The sequence below is a fragment of the Balaenoptera ricei genome, chromosome 18 (assembly GCF_028023285.1).
Source record: "Balaenoptera ricei isolate mBalRic1 chromosome 18, mBalRic1.hap2, whole genome shotgun sequence".
In the NCBI taxonomy this organism is placed as follows: Eukaryota; Metazoa; Chordata; class Mammalia; order Artiodactyla; family Balaenopteridae; genus Balaenoptera; species Balaenoptera ricei.
Window position 1 is genome coordinate 12,000,672 of NC_082656.1, and position 17,683 is coordinate 12,018,354.

General features: G+C 44.9%; 1 pseudogene; it reads right to left on the reverse strand.

Annotated features, from left to right (window-relative positions):
* Nucleotides 1-7,446: 7,446 nt before the first annotated feature.
* Nucleotides 7,447-11,922, reverse strand: LOC132352722 (TOM1-like protein 1; annotated as a pseudogene).
* Between the last annotated feature and the right edge of the window lie 5,761 nt (nt 11,923-17,683).

Sequence of the window (17,683 nt, forward strand, 5' to 3'; positions counted from 1 at the left end):
CATCATTCCTGTTGTTCACAGAAGGGGCCTGAGAGGCTAGCGATCTTGTCGAAGGCCACACACAAAGCTTTCCTCACAATAAACTTGGAATTAATTCCTCTTTATATGTGGGACACCGAGAAATCAAAGGAGCAATGGTTTTATAGCACACGCAAATGCAGTTTTTATTTGACTTTTTCTATAGTAGACAAATTCTGTGCAAGGCCCTGGGTTCAGAGCAGGGGTGACAGTGTGGTGGGGAGACTCAGGGGCCACTCACCACTGCAGTCCCAAATATGACAGTTGTGAGGAATGCAGGAAGATGGCCATCCAGGTCTCTAATTCCATGGTGCTGTAGCATGGGATCCTGACAGAGCTGCGTTGATGCTCATATTTTATTTTTAAATAAGCTATATCCACACGATTGCACCTATAGTTAAGTAACTATATTCCAAACCAGTCCCCAGTCTCTGTTCTTGCTAAGAGAGGTGTAAGGCCCAGCTGAGGCTCCTCAGTCCTTTCAGCTGCTTTCTTCATGTAGGAGGATCAGGAAAGAAGGTCCAGGCTGAAATAAATTGTCCCGGGCAGGAGAGGTCAGGCCCGAAGGAACTGGTTTCAGTTCAGAAGGAAAACAGACGGGGGGTGGAGTAGAGAGGGGAGGGGGGAGAAGGGACCCCCTCTGGGAGAAGGGCGGTGTCTGGTTCCAGCTGAAGGGCTGGGAACTGGGTCCGGGAACTTCCCCCTCTTTCCTCCTCTTCCTCTCCTCCCCCTCCCCCTTTCCCCCTTCTCTTTCCCTTCCCCCCACCATCCTCTCTCTCCTGATCCCCTCACCACATCCTTCTCCTGTTTGCTTAACTGTGTCTTTCCACCCCACTCTGATTCTAGATGATTCTCTAGCCTATTGAAGTAGATTGGAGCCCAAAACTGCTTTGAGGAGACATGAAAAAACTAAAATGATGGGAATTAAAGGGAGATCTAGGAAGGGTTTGAAACCGAGAAGGGAGGTGATCAGAGCACTTTCTGAACATAAACACCTGCACTTTTGTTCAACTTGAGACATAAAGACGGTATGTCTCTATTTTACGTAAGTGCATATCAAGGTATAAATGAATACGACTTCAGATTGAACTCTGAAAAGTCAGTATTATACCAACAGAAATGCCGCAACCCTGTTCTTAAATAGCACACGGGAAGCCAGAATCCCGAAGCCAGCCGGTCTTGTGATCACACTTCAGTACAGTTGTGGGCAGAGTGCAAGGAGCAGAGGGGGACCCCTGTCCAGGGCTGGCACTGGGGTAGGCTGCCTGCAAGAGGTGGTGACAGGAAGCCGAGACCTGAAAGATGGGGGTTTTAGCTGAGAAGAGGATGTGAGGAAAGGGAGGCAGTGACCTCCCACTCTTGGGGAATTCCTACTCCTTGGGTGTCATGGTTTCACACAGGGAGTGTGCAGGCAAAGCCAGGGGCTCCTCGGGAAGCACGTGGCTCTTAGCAGGTGCACGGACAGTCAGAAGAGGTGGCTCAGTTGGACAGTTCTGAAAGCGGGTATTACATAGTGCCCAACTCGGCCCTCATAACTTCAGGAGCATCCCAGGGCACATTGGATTCAGGCAGCAGAGTCTCTGCTGTGTCCCCCAAATCTGAACATATGGGTTTCCTTTAGGGACTCAGAAATGAATATTGGAGCCTGCAGGTGCCTGTGTTGGGTGGTGAGTTGTTGGTTTCCTCTTAAGTTTCACTAATAGGTTGTAATGAAGGTGGAAACAAGCCTTGTCTTTCTGGTTATGAAAGTGCATTTTCCTCCTCGTCACTAGCATGGACTTCATGGGCCTCCCGACAGGAGCCTCCTACCTGGTCCTGTGGGGGGATGGCAAGCACAGCTTCCCGAGGGAGCTTGCCCCGTGGTTGGACAGATCTGAAATGTTTCGCTCTTCTTCTTACAAAAAAAATATAGACTTCATTGAAAGCTACAATCATACCCCTGGCTCTGACCCTGGAAGCAGAACAAACTAGTACTGGATAAAATGAACAATTCCACTGGTACCAGGAGCCCCAGTTTTCCTTAGAGAGTGTCTGTTTCTTATGGGAGGGACCTCAACATCAAAACCATCACAATTCATTAATTAATAGGAGAATACCATCTTCCTACTTAATTTGACAAAGGGGCCTCCAACCAGTTCATCTAAATGTGAGACCAGATTATTTATTTATGAACTGAAAATGAGGGACATAGAAAGAAAAAAAAATCCCTATTTCACAGAACCTCAAATATCTATCTACAAAGTCAGAGGGTCATGAGTGTTTACATTGATTTTTGTAAGTAGAATGCAGATTTTATAAGAGCATTAATGTTTGATCCATAGACAGGCCAAGGAGAAATGCAAAGTTGTTGCATTATCCTCCTCAGGTTTTCTACATCAGGTAAAAGGCAGTGTGGAACTTCTCCATGTCTGGGAATGAGATCCAGTTGTTCCTTATATACTATGATGAGAAATCCAGACCTGAAGTTCTAAGGAGAAAACTGGCACAGGTTTAGAGTGGGAGCTATTGAAGTAAATGAAAAGGCATGTGAGATATTGGTATGGATATTGGGGTAACCCTTTGAGAAAATTGAGTAAAAGATTATACTTTGAGCTTATAAGGAAAGGCACATAATTGAAGGAGTAAACAGAAGTAAAAATTTGGGCAAAAATCAGAGCAAACCATTTCGACTCTTTTTTGGCAATATGGAGGTTTAACTATTCAAAAACCATCCCACTACAAAACATCTAAAAATGTTGGAGTCGACAAAAACCTAAGGGAGGTCACTACAGGCCAAAAACAAAGCTGAGTCATGAATCCAGAGAGCTATATTTTATGAAAAATACTACTACTCTAAGGTCATTTGCCAATCCCCAGTTTCCAAAAAAATAAAAATAAAAAGAAAGCGAGCCAGTAAACAGTTTAAATACAAAATTTCTTTTCTTGGGACTTTGTTCAGTTTTAGGCGGTTGATCAGATGGGGAAAGTGACCAGGTCCCAGACTGGACAGTTGTCCTGGATCAGTCAGCCTTCAGGATTGTCAGCAGGGAATCTCTCCTTCCACAACATGCATTACTAAAACTGTACCACAGCCCACCATACCCCTAATGCCATCTTGTTTATTAGCTGAAGAAACTCAAACTCTAGGTTTCCCTTTGCCATCTTTTGTACATTGTTAAGTTATGCTTAGGCAAAAAAAACAAAAAACAAAAAAATTAGATGTAGTAAACTCAGGAGAAGCTTCTTGGGTGTTGTATTTGATGTTACCTCCAACCTGCTCAGACTTGTTTTTGTTTCTGGTTGTTACCAAACCAAGAACTGGAGGACTGAGACTCATGCACACAGAGGGAAGTCCTTGTAGGACCAGGGAAAGGAAAGTGCTCAAAGACTAAGTATCAGTAGCCTTGACTTCTATTTTCCACAGCTGTTTGGAAAGCAGGCTTAAGAACGAGCAGCGATCATTCGGGACTTCGTCGGGGGCAGCCCATATAAGAACGGACACATGATGGCTTATAAAAGCACCCCTGAATGCCTGCAGTTGGAGGGATGTGAAATGACATCACACAGGGAGGGTTTTGGCTCAATTAGGGGATCTGTTTTCTGATGGACCCCAATCAGGAACTGCTCTCAGGCTCAAGAGCTAGTGAGGTAGAGCAGACTCTCAACAGGCCAGAACAGAGAATCGTCCGGCTGACTGAGAAGGAGACAATGACTAGCCAATTTTAAATGTTCAGCAGAAAATACAGCAAGGAGGAAGTCTCCTTAGAAATAATGTTTATAAGATGGCATTCTGAAAATGAACCCTAACAATTACACAACTATGGGCTGAATTCTTCTGCATGAAAAAACATCCTGACATACAAACCTGCCATTGCGATACGGGCTGGACTGGGACAAAAGCAGGGGGACTCCCACGAGGGTGAAGGCGGCAGAGCTTACGCCTCATCAGAGTAACACCCGAAGTCACACCTGGTGAAGGGTTTCCACCCGTTTTTTAAATCAAGCAAGAAATAGAGGCTCATTTTATAATTCCACTGCTTTATTAGTAGTATTTTTTTGCGTTATGTGATTATGGTTTTCATTTCCAAGTGTGGGTCCAGCCATCTAATCTTTCATTTCTTACCTAAAGTCTTAAGTTCAAGAAATTCTCCACGTTTTGTCATAGAGGCCTCTGTACAGAGAGAAATTTATGGCACCATTAAAGAAAAGCATCCGGTTCCCTAGATGGGGTAAAACTAGGGAAGTATCCCCCAGCCAGGAGTCTCCAACAGAACTGTACTAATCAGCTCGGGCTGCCGTAACAGAATATCCCAGACTGAGGGGCTTAGACAACAGAAGTTAGTCTTTTCACAGTTCTGGAAACTAGAAGTCTAACATCAGGGTTAGGGTTGTTTTCTTTCTTCCTGGCTTGTAGACAACCGCCCTCTTGCTGTGTCCTCACATGGCCTTTTCTCTCTGCATGCTGGGGGGAGGGGGTGGGGGATGGATTTCTGGCATCTCTTCTTATTCCTATAAGGACACCAGTCCTACTGGATTAGGGCCCACCCTTATGACCTCATTTATCCTTAAATGCCTCCTTAAAGTCCCCATCTCCACATACAGTCACATTGGGGTTAGGGCTTCAATATATGAATTTGGGGAAGATACAATTCAGTCCAAAACAAGACTATTGCTGTATGGAAGGTCATTTGTGACATTCGAGCATATGACAAAACCCCAGACTTGTATATACCTCCCAGCTGAGAGGAAAAAGCATTGCCTTCACCTTCACAAGACATGGCTTTGAATCGTCTACAACTTATCTGCTGTAGTGATCTTGGGCAAGTTCCTTAACAGGGTTTTTGTGAGGGTCACATAAGATATTATGTGAAAATGTATAGTCCTAAGCTCTACAAATGGAAGAAAACTAATGCATTATAGTTCAGTAAGACTTTTTGATCATTCTGTATGCTCACCATCAAAATAATGTGACTGGGTAGGGTCAAATAAGGAACTTATATGGCTACAGTATGGGTCATTTTAGGAAAAAGCAACTTGAGTCGATTTCCAGAGTTTTTCAGGGTTAATTTTCTCATTTTGGTTCCCTTGTACCAAAATATGAACAGCTCTACTGCCAAAAGTTATGTCCTTTGCCCTATTTTCCAAAGCTGTCCTCCTTCTCCTTCCAAAAGTGAAAAAGGATTAGGATTAACAGTTAGATAAACTAGTATGTATGTGTCTTTCATGGAGAAAAAGCAGAATTCACTTACTCAGTTAGTCATTTTTCTAACAATCAAACACTCTGTCCTGAAGCCCTTTAAACTGGATATTGTGTTGAATGATGTCACTAATGTTAATTGACAGTTTGCTGGAAACTGTCTCTTAAAAACTCTCAATTTCTGTTCAAGACCTGTTTATTTTGTTACAGAATTAGAAATCAAGGAGAAACTTCCAGAAAGAAAAAGTGTGTATGTGTGTGTGCATGCATGTGTTTTGGCTTTTATACTAGGAAGGTCATTTGCAAGAGAGAGACAAAAAAAAGAAGAAGAAACAAGTAGAAATGAAATTAGACCTGTGTTTATACAGTTCTGCACGTTGGCCCAGGACTTATTTTTGAAAGTTTGTAAACTAGCCTTCCAGTTTAAATTGAATAAGTAGGTGCAGCTGAGTAAATGGGGAGACGCCGGTTTGCGACCATGTGTTTTCACTTTAAAATTACATTGAAGAGGAACAGAGGGGGTTAGAAACAAAAATAAGAAAGGGAGATATAAGACAGGCTGTGTTTAAAGGGAAAATGTGAGAAAACGAAGAGTCAAAACAGAAGTACTCTTTGCTTGGCCCGAGGGGCCCGAGGCTGCTCCACCCTGATAGCAGAGAAAGAACAGCTTTCTCAGAGCCGTCCCTCCAGACCTGGCAACGGATGCAGGAACCTGCCAGGCAGGGAACCCCACACACCGAAAGGCGGGGTGCTGGCACGGGACTATAAAAGGTCAGGAGACATTCTGGGATGGTCTGGATTAAAGACACGTCCATCCAGGAGGGAGTCTCCCCCTAGTGTCCCCGGGGCAGAACCAACCCCCAGTATCTGAGGATGTAACCGTATTTGGAGATAAGGTCTTTAAAAGTGATTGAGTTAAAACGAGGCTGTTAGGGTGGGTCCTAACCTGATCAGACGGCGTCCTTATAAGAATAGAGCCAGGGGTGTGTGCTCACAGCCGAAAGACCACGTGAGGACACGGAGGGAGGAGAGCCATCTGCAAGCTGAGAGAGGAGGAGAAACCAGCCCTGCTGGCACCTTGATCTTGGACTTCCAGCCTCCAGAACTGTGAGAAATAAGTTTCTGTTGTTTAAGTCCCGCAGTCTGTGATACTTTGTTAGGACATCCCCAGCAAACTAACTGGGTGCTGAAGAAAACCACACCCACAGCACCCATTAAAGGGGGGTTGTTTTCTTGCCAGTACCAACATGGAAAGAATCATGTGGCTTCTCACTTTAACACCAGGGGAATTGCTTAGTTTCTGCCTCCTTAACTGCCCAGGGCACGTTGTAAAAGCCATCTGGACACTGTAATCACTTCTGGGAGATTCTAAAAGACTTCCTTCAACTTATCCCAGTAATCTGCAACATCCCTGTTAAGGATTAAATTATGCCCCCCCCCCAAATATGTTGGAGTCCTAACCCCCATACCTCAGCAAGTGACTTTATTTGGAAATAGGGTCTTTTTTTGTTTTTGTTTTAATGGTAATTTATTTGTCATTGTAATTTATGACAAACCAAAGTACAATTTATTCTGAATGTTTTCTAGAAGTCTTTCTTCCAAAAAGAAAAAAGAAAAAGCATTTAGTATTATAAAGAATTATATTTAAAGGCAACCAATGTAGAATCCATTGACCTCTTGAGGGTACCTGAAATATAATTAAACTACAATCATCAAGGCTTTTACAATTCATAATTCTAAACAAGAGTATTATTTATAAAGAAGTGCAAATTGACTTCTACTTTCAACTTTAATTAAATGAAGACACTCAGTATTCTTCCTGAATAATAGTTTTTCACATTTCATGCTTTCATCTATTAACAATCATTTTGTAATGAAACAGTCTTCATCTACTCTTATCCCAGCTCTTGTGATGATTTCTAAATGTAGGAAGGTCTGTGAAACATAAGGTGCTACACTTAACCTGGTTGGCCTCAGTACCATGAATTTTTCTTCTGCTGAAGTTTTAAGTGAATATATGTTACAACCAAGTTCTTTTGAGATAAAGCTTGAGCTGCTGTCAGGAACCATAAACGTTACTCTGGAACAGTTACTCTTCTGTTTAAACTTCATTACTGCAGAGGAAAAATGTTCCACCGTGGTTTTGATGTTTTGGAATGTCTTAACTTCCGAGTCTCAAAGCTGGACAGGGTCTACCTTTTAGAGAATTGGCACCCATAATGCCACTAGTGAGCTGGTCATCTGCTTCCACCTCAACAGTCATTGTGACTTTGAGCTCCTTTGTAGTGATATACATCAGTGTCTTCATAAATAGCTTCTGTGATGACAGCAGGAGCTAATGGATCAAACTCCATTACCTTGTAGTAATTGGGTGGCTGGAAATCATTCTTTGTCATCGCTGGTTGATTGCTGGGCGAGGATGGTAGTCTCTGCTTTGATGGTGTCGCTGGAATGGTCTGTAGACTAACCGGCTGTAGTAATACTGAATTTGAATATTCCAGAAAACTCTCATATGTATGACTTGAGGCAAGGTTTTGGCTGGTCCTTTGGGCAAACAGGGGTGTTTCTGTATTTTCCGAGGGTAGCAAATCCACCTGTGGATGAAGACTGGGTTTCAAGTTGTTTGTTACAACAGGACTTGGAGAGCTGAAATTTAAGTCTGAAGGCTGAGCATTCAGGGTGTTGTATTCTCCCAGAGTGGCCCTGTGTGTTGGAGGGCTGGGACTCAGGTCAAGGAGATCAGAGGATGGGGCAGAAGGTTCACTGCTAGTATTGGCATCTTCCCCCTGGTTCTTATTTTGCTCCAAAATCCTTTGTTGCTTTCGAGTAAACCTCTCATATCCAAGGGTGGTGTTACTAAAATCCTCATTCACTTGAACTAGCTCAACAGTGACATCTTCCTTCTCCACCACCACGAGCAGGGCCGTGCTCCTCTCTTGCATCTCCCGACCCGTCTGATAAAGTTTCTGCAGAAGCTCTTTGTCTTCACGGTTTTCAGACCCAGCAATATTCTCCGTCAGTATGGCAGACATCACTCTCACATTCATTTACACCATATCCAATTCACTGTGCAGTTTTCCAGTCTGTTCTGGAACCAGTGTAATACTGGAGTTCTTGGGAACTACAGAAGAAAGAGCTGGTGCAGTAGGAACAGATGGTGGTGGATTTGGTGAGATCTGAGCAGTCTCTTGTCTGGCTGTTTCAGCATCTGATGGAGGAAACTGAACATCTTTCTTAAGGAGATCCATCTTTCTTACACTTCTTTCACTTCACTTACATCCATACCTCCTGGGAACCCCTGCCACCACATCTTAATGGAATTCAAAATTCTATTCTGAATGTCTGTTGGCAAGGTATATCTGGGATTCAGCAGCTTAACTAGACTATCTTTAACAAATTCCTTCTTCGCAATCAGAGACTGGAAACTTGGACCACAGTTCTGTATGCATATGTCAATAAGTGACAAGGTAAGTTGGATTTCTTTATGATTGTAGTTTTTGGAAATCCTTTTCTTCAAAGCTTTTACTGCATCTTTTGGCCCATCGTGGGCAGTGTTAATTATGTCACAGATGTGCATAAACTGGCCCCAGTGTTCAGTCTGAACTCCAGCAAATGTAGCCTTTTCTATGTGCTGGCCCATGGAGGTTGCGAACGGGTCCCGGTGACTCTTCCCAAGCGCCGTGGTAGCGCAGGGAGCCAGCCTGGGCCTCTGCCCCTGCTGCCAACCGGAAATAGGGTCTTTACAGAGGTAATCAAGTTAAGATGAGGTCATTGGGGTGGGTCCTAGTCCAACATGACTGGTGTTCTTATAAAAAGGGGAAGTTCGGACATAGACACACACAGGTAGAACGCTATGTGAAGATGCAGGCAGAGATCTGGGTGATGTTTCTATAAGCCAAGGAATGGCAACGATTGCAGGCCGACCACCAGAAGCTGGGAGAGAGGCATGCACAGATTCTCCCTCACAGCTCTCAGAAGGAACCAGCCCTGCTGTTGTTGCTTTGATCTCAGACTCCTGGCCTCCAGAACTGTGAGACAATACATTTTCATTGTTTACGCCATGCAGTGCGGGGTACTTTGTTATGGCAGCCCCAGGAAACAAATACAGTCCCAGTTCAAAGTGTTTCTCTTCTCAGCTTCTGGAAACGTGTGTGGGGATTGAAAATTTGGCATATTTGGTCTACAAGGGTCTGGCTGCCCAAGACAGAGCCTAAGATGGCAGCCACAGTGTTTTGGGTTTTTAGCTTTTGGGTGGTATAATTGACGAATTAAAATTGTACATATCTAAGGTATACAACCTGATGTTTTGATACATGTATACACTGTGAAATGATCACCACAATCAAGTTAATGGACACCACCTCACATAGTCATCTTTTGTATGTGTGTGGCGAGAACACTTAAGATCTACCCTCGTAGCAAATTTCAAGTGTACAATATAGTATTGTCAACTGTAGTCGCTGTGCTGTACGTAGCTCTCCAGAATTCGTTCATCTCGCCAGACTGGAACTTTGTACCCTTTGATAAACACCTCCCCTTTCCTCCACCCCCAGCCCCTGGCAACCTTCATTCTATTCTGAGCCACAGAGGCTTATAACCTCATCTTGGAAGTGATATAAAGTCACTTCTTTGTATCTATGGATAACAGTGTGTGAGGGGATTACTCAGGGTGTGAATCCCAGGCAGGGGGATCGTAGGGGCCGTCTTGGGAGCTGCCTACCTCTGACCTTTGCAGGGCTTCCACTGACTGACTCTGGGCAAGGCTGTGACCTTTATGGGTCTCCCTAGTTGGCTTTTATCTGCATAATGACAAATAATGATTGCAAGGTGATGGACTATTCAAGTGGTTACATATGTTGTCCCATTTAATTGGTACATCAGTTTCCCAAGGCAGGGATTCTGTTTCCATCTTAATGAATGGGGAACCGCTGGCTAATATTCAGGAGGTCTTGAACTCAGGGCGGCCTCTTCCTCTGAGCTGCCATGTTTTTAATGAATGAACAGAGAGAGTTGGACTCCAGAGCCCCTTCCAGCTCTAGTCTCCAGGAAGCCTTGGGCTCTGAGGAAAGGCTTTCACCCTGATGCTGGGGGGCCTGGATTCTGGAGCCCCTGCTCTTCCTGCAGCTGGGAGCAGCTCCACCTCCCTGGGCCCGGGTGTCCTCAGGCACACACCGTTATCCTTTGGGGAGATTCTGTTTCTGAACAGAGGTGGGCTGTTGTGTCTGTTTCTCTGGCTAAGACTGCAGGGATCACCCCTGACCCGACCGCGGGGGCCCCTGGTGCTGCTGGGCCAGCTGGCTGTGACACATGCGAAGCCAGGTCACGAGCTGTCACTCATTTCACCTTTCTTTCCAAACATTTATTTCTGCTATTTTGAGGAGAAGGTTCTAGACCAAACAAGGCCATAGCTTGTGGCCATTTGTTGCAGGTCTGGGACACCTCCTGGCCACAGCGGGCCGGTCGGTAGAGGTCTCCTTCCTCCAGAGGCCCTGAGTGCCCACACCGAGGGTCTCATTTCCTCTCTCCCTCGGTGATTACATTTTGGGACTCCCTTGATTTCTTTTCAAAATCCACCCCGTCCACTCCTTGGTGACCAGAGCGGGCAGGGGCTGGAGCTGGCCTGCAGGGCACGTCTGCTCCCATGACCAGGCCTCCAGGCTCCCCTTACTGCCACCGGCAACCACGGAGCCCTGTCCGCATCCCTGTCCCTTCCGAGCAGCGTTTGGGTGGTTTTCCGTTTTGGCGTGACTGCTGCCTGCCCTCGCGCCCCTCCCTCTTTTGTCTTTCCCCCTCCGGGCCCTGCTTGTTATTATCAGGAGAAAACAGGTCCACGTTGAAACTTCAGAGGCAAGTGGGAAACCCATGTTTCGAGACACTGCCGAGGCCTAGGCTTCAAGAGAGCTCTGTCACCCCCTCTTCCCACAGCCATGGGGAGCCCTTGCTCAAGGTCAAGGTGAAGCCCAGTCTGTGAGCCACGTGAGGAATTCTGGAATGTCATGGGGCCGACAGGACTCTCATGAGTGCCCCTGGCTCGGCAGGAGGCCTGAGGAAGAGGTTTTGGAGGGCATGGGGCTGAGTTCCTTGTATGAGGGTACTGCACCCATGATAAGGGGACGGGGCCAGACAGGCAGGTTGAAAAGCTTCAGGGCCTGGGGCTTTCCGCTCCACAGGTGTGTTCAAATGTTGGCAAAGCAACTGATCATCAGCCAGCGTTAAGTGTTATAGTGCAGCCAAGCCAACCAGTGGGGCCTCCCCGAGCTAATCACCCACAGGTGCTGAATCGCTGTCCTCCTGTCTTTTATCCAGTGAATTAGGGAGCCCCTAGGACTGGTCCTGTTCTGCCTTACCCCACAGTAACTGGAAGGCCAACTTCCTATTCCCCAAATGAGTCCTAATGTATTGTTTTTACTCCTGCCCTTTGAGTACATTCACTCAGTCTATTGCTTTCCCTTGTTTAATAGAGTGTGAGCTGTGGAGGGAAATCGTTGTGGCCTTTATCCTGTGATGCTAAATGGTCCTTCCAGCCTCCACCTCACGTATGAAGGCCACCTGGTGGGAAGGCAGTGCAGCAAAACCAAAAAGGGCTTGAGTCTGGTAGCAGACAGGCCCGCTCCACCACCAGCTGTGGCACTTTGAGCAAGGCCCACAAAAATATTTGAAACTTTTTGCTTACCTCTGAAATTGGGACAATAATCTCTGTTTTGCAGACTTATGGTGAGGGAGACCATGCGCGTAAAATGCCTAGCATGTAGTAAATGTTCAATTGAACAGCTTTCTCTTTCTTGCTTCCCCTCGAACCCATCCACCCAGGTGGGGCGAGGAAGGCTCGTAGCCCAGAGATCACATGAGAGATGACAAGTGTAGACAGATACCCGTGAAACTCCTGTTCTCGTGCTCCTGCTGCGTTCGAATTCCACAGTCCCAGCCCACACCCTGGGAGGCGTGGGACACCCGAGAGGGAGCTTCTCTGAAAAATAAAGTTGCCACTTGCCTGCTACCCCAGGTTACACTGGATCACCACATAATGAAATGATTTTCCTTCCCCCTTTTATTTCCTCTCTTTCTTTCTTTCTGAGACAAATGGAAAAATAATTTGATCCCCTTGAATCTTTTCACCCTGGGTATTTCCCCCTTCACACCCGAGCGCCGCCCCTGGATAAACGGGAACACATGTGCTGAAAGGCCAGCCTTCACCCTCCTGACTCAGGGCCCTCCTTCTCTTGGGACACGGGTTTCCTTTCAAACCTCAGAATAAATTCATCACAGCAGGAAGAACATTGTTTTTCTTCAAAACTTGAAGGGAAAAAAAAAAAGCAAATCCCATATCACAATTATTCCATTTCAGAGGGAAAATGTTGCCCTTTAATCTCAAAGTTTCTTCTCTCCTGAAGGCTGTGGCCGAGGTGACTCGCAGACTCAATACAGCTGTTTTTTTTGCAGAGTCCGCACTGATTCATTGCTTCGGGGATCCAAAGGGTGACACATACATATTTTGAATATTACCGTGGGTGTAGATCTGCATCATGGCTTGACTTAAAACGCTTCTGCTTCTTGAGGTGTTCACACGTGGATGCTTTCAGTGGAGTTTTTACTTAAAAAATAATCCTCAATACAGTTCTTCCATTTGAAAGTTGAACTTCCTGAAAAATATGCTGTGAACCTTAGTATGTTTTTTTGTTTGTTTGTCCTTTTGTTTGTTTTTTTACCGTGGCTCCTCTGACATCCTAGCCCATCAGAGAAAAACTCCTTTTTCTTTAATGAAAACACACAATGACAAATGTCCAATGCCATGGACATTAAGCTCTTTGGTTTGACCATCTTCTGTAGCACACATCAGAGAAGCAGGATGTCTTCTTGAACTGAAACGTTGGCTCAAGAATTCCTGTAAACTTCCTTACACTTCATTTTAAGAAAAACCCCCTGACACTGAGCATACTTCTTTGCTGCCAGGCGTCTTTCTGTTTATGTAGACTTTGTTTACATGTGCCCCCTGTTAATAAAAATCTGTATTTAACAGATGCACTCAAGCACCTTGGAAACTAATTTTCTTTCAAACTCAAGCACTTTCTGGGAAGGAATAAAAGGAGCGGAGAGTTGGGTTGGCAGCCCTCCATCGCGTGACCATTTATCGTCAAAGAATGTAGCAGAAGACGGCTCCCGCTATTTCCTTTTGATTTTGGTGTGTAAATCTGCTCTCACCTAAAGCTTGACCATATGATGGTGCAGACACACATTAAACTGATTATTTCTGTCTGAGCTGTGCGTAGAATGTGCACTCTAAATTGCACATAAAAATGTTCCCCAAAATAGTACCACCTGCCTGCAGAAGTATCATTTTCTTTCACAAAGACAGAGCCAAATGTGTTTCTGGCATCCTGCTGCCTCTGGCTGATGAGTTTGTCGCCCTGTCCATGCTAGGGGCAAGCCTGGCCTGGGGCTTCCTTCCCAATGAAGGCAGGGACTCCAGGGGTCTCCCCAGAAGTGTCTTGGACTCTTGCTCAGAAGACTGTCTCAGATATTTAGGGAGCAACTCCTCGCTATCAAAGGGGTAACAGAGGAAAGTGAGTGGGGGTGGGGTGGGAGGGGCTGGAATAAAGAGAGCGGAGAACAAAGGAGCAGAAGGAGGTGAAAGTACAACACAAACCATCACAACCCAAGAAAAAGCTCTCCCAGGACAGGAGAGATAAACAAACCCAGGGAAGAAGAAAGAGAGAGGAATGTAAAACTAAAAAACAAGAATTGTTTCAGTTTTTAAAAGGCACAATGAAAACTAAGCCCAGAAAGGCAAGATCAGATTATTGTGATTTCTCCTGATTAACGAGAGAAGTTGAATATCCTATTATCTTTCAAACGTCTGCCCTGCCCTCCCCAATTCAAAGAAGGGAAGGGCGTTTGGAAGGAGAAAGAAAGGTGTTTTGCCCATATAGGGGCACCCTGAGAGCTTTTATTCTCGAAAGAGCTCTTCCCTGACTTAGTAACTTCTTTGCCTGGAGGAAAGGGAGTTTTCATCCTTTTGAGGTGAAACCTCATCCCGTCTTTGGGGGCCACGCTTGCAAATGCTCCATTTCCTAATTATCCGGGGCTGCGCAGAGGGTGCCACACAAAGACCTGAAAATCCTCAGAATTTTCATGGTCATTTTATGCTCTGGTTACAGACCTTTTGAATCTAAACATGGAAGATAGTAGAATGTCTTAGCAGTAAGGGTAGAAGTTTTCAGGACCATAACTTCTTGTCCATCAGTGTCTTTGGCAGCTTGGAAGGCTGAAGGCTGGGCTGCCTTCTCAAAGGCTTTGGGGTTGTCTCCATCCCTAACAGCCTAGGGCCCTTCATCCTTATCCTGACTGTGCTTTTTGCTCCTATGTTCATGTTAGCCAAGTTCCTCAAAAATAATCTCTGTCCCTGTGTCCACATCCTCACCCCATGTTCCCACATGGACCTCTGTAAATGAACTTCCCTGCCCTGCACCCTGCTATTCCCCCTGCCCTGGCAGTTTATCCATGACCACTGACCACCAAGGGCAGTGGGTTCTTTTCAGTCCATCTCTTGTCCTCTCTGTGGTGCCTGATGATGTTGACTCTTCCTTCTAGAATCTCCTTGAACTCTGAGCTTCACCACACACTCTTTCCTGCTCCCTTCTGCCTTTTGTGACTGCTAATTTTCCCCCTCCCATGCAGACTCCTGATCCTCAGTCAGTCCTCAGGGTGTGGTATCTCCCTCAAGGTCTCAGATGAGCCATCCAGACTGAGTCCCAGCCACATGTTAGCCCTCTGCATTCTGCTGCCACACCCCCAGCTCCTGCGGGGGAAATACTCTTGCCAAGGTCTCTGCAGTAGGCTGAGTGTTAGCCCCCAAAGATATCCACATCCTAATCCCTGGAACCCGTGGATGTCACCTCACATGGCAAAAGGGACTTTGCAGATGTGATTAAGTTAAGGATCTTGGGATGGGGAGCTTATCCTGGATTACCTAGGTGGACCCTAGATGTCATCGCATGTATCCTCGTAAGAGCAAGGCAGAGGAAAATTTGACACAGAAGAAGAAAAAGCAGCGTGAAGGTGGAAGCCGAGATGGGAGTGATCAATTTCACCACGAGCCAAGGAACATCAGCAGCCTCTAGAAACTGGAGGAAGCAGTTCCCCACCCCCAGCCCCAGAGATTTTCCCCTTAGAGCCTCCAGAGGACGCAGCCCGCTGATACCCTGACTTGACCCCAGTGAGACTCATTTCAGACCTCTGGCCTCCAGAACTTTAAGAAAATAAATGTGTATTGTTTTAAGGCACCAAGTTCGTGGCAATTTGTTACAGCAGCTACAGGAAACTAAAACAGTCTCCAAGAGCTCCTCACTGACAGATCTGTTGGACATCTTTCAGTCTCCATGTCTCCTGGCAGAAGTATTTGGTAACACTGATCTTTCGCTCTGGAACCTCCTCTTCCTTTGACTCCCATTTACCCAGCTTTCAACAGCCAATCAAGAGCCAGGTTCCAGGGATCCCACCCACCAAGCAGATTCAGCCTCAGTTCAGGCTCTCACCGTCTCTTGCCTGCATCCCTCTGTGTCCTACCTGGACCATTTCTAGTCTTATATTAACATCCAGTTGCCCCGACAACTTGCTGCAGCTGACTTGTCAATTTCATATGGTTCAACCCAGTAGATATGGTTGAAACGATACCGGTGGGGGAAAAAAAAATTATTGGATGTAAATATTTTAAAATACAGCAAAATGCATGTAAGCTTGTTTCAACCTTTTCTCCAGGGTCTCTGAAACTCCAGGGACCTGGCTGTGTGGGAGACACCGCCTTGCTCCTTCTCTTTCTTCCTGCCCAGTCCTTCCCATTACAGGCTCTGATTCCCTTTGGCTCCTTAGTTCTCTAGTCAAATTGTTTTCCTCGAAGTTGCCGCAGCCCAGACTCAGTTTACTTCAGTTCTTCTTTGACAGAAATTTTCTCAAGTCTCTCCTGGAGGCCAGCATGAGACTCCTCCACCCTCAATAAAAGGACTTCCAGCTCCTAAAAACTGTATCTTCAGACCCTTTAGTTCGATCTCATTAGCATGGTGAAGAAACTCCCCATCTTAGCCCTCCCTGTGGTAATGCATTTAAAGCCCACATTTCATTTTTTTTGGTCTTTTTGTCTGATTTTATTTTTTCACTTTTAAATTTTATATGAATTTTTATTGGAGTATAGTTTCTTTACAATGTTGTGTTAGTGTCTGCTGTACAGTGAAGTGAATCAGTTATACGTATACATATATCCACTCTTTTTAGATCTCCTTCCCATTTAGGTCACCACAGATCATTGAGTAGAGTTCCCTGTGCTAAACAGTAGGTTCTCATTAGTTACCTATTTATTGACATATATACACATTTCATTTTAACTCTTTCCCCTAGAGCAAACCCCTCAATTCTCTGAGGTTGAATTGGGGACTGAGCATTGCTATTGTTCTAGATACAAAACATGGCCTTTTAATTTTCCTTTCCAATATTAGATTTTTTTTAAATCTACAAAAAAACTAAAGAGACTATAACATCCCTGGGCAAAATTTCTCTTTGCAAGTTCACAGCAAATCTTTGTAACTCTTTCCATTTGTATCACTTTTTCTCCCTAGTCTCCCCCCCCCCACCCCCGTCTCCCAGTGCCCAGTCCTCCCACAACTCCCCACAGCCTTCAGGATGTCCTCACTGCTATTGGTCCCATCCCCTTCCCCACACGTTGTGTTCCAGAAACACTCAGCCACATGTAGTTGCCAGAAATAGTAAACTCCAGACCTTGATTTTCATGCTTCCCTGGTTCTCAAACACATTCTTTCTCTCATTGAACCAAGGACACCACAGACACATATGCTTAAAATTTTTTTTTGATAATTTTTAACTCTTCATTTTGTAATAATTTTACACATAAAAAAGTTGGGAAAATGGTACAAAGAAGTCCCCAAATGTTAACATCTTCCATAAACTCTGCAATTATCAAAATCAGAAAAATAACTCTGATTCCATGTTATTATCTAATCTACATACCTACTTCAGATTTCAGTGATTATCCCACTGATGTCATTTTTGGGTTAGTTTCCAATCTACTATTATACGTTGCATTTAGTTTTTATGTCAATTTACTGTCAATTCCATGTTATTATCTAATCTACAGACCTACTTCAAATTTCAATAATTGTCCCACTGATGTCATTTTTGGGTTACAGTTTCCAATCTACTATTATACGTTGCATTTAGTTGTTATGTCAGTTTACTCTACTGTGGACCAGTTTTTTCTGGCTTCCTTTATCTTTCATGGCCTTTGCACTTTTGAAGAGCACTGGCAAGTTGTTGTTATGTAGTCATTCTCAATTTAGGTATGTCTGATGTTACTTCATCATTAAGTTAGTTATGCATTTTTGGCAAGACTGCCACAGAATTACTCCAGTACCAAAACCAGCCAAAGATATCACAAGTTGGAAAAACAAAAAACAAAAAACAAAAAAACCACAGACTAATATT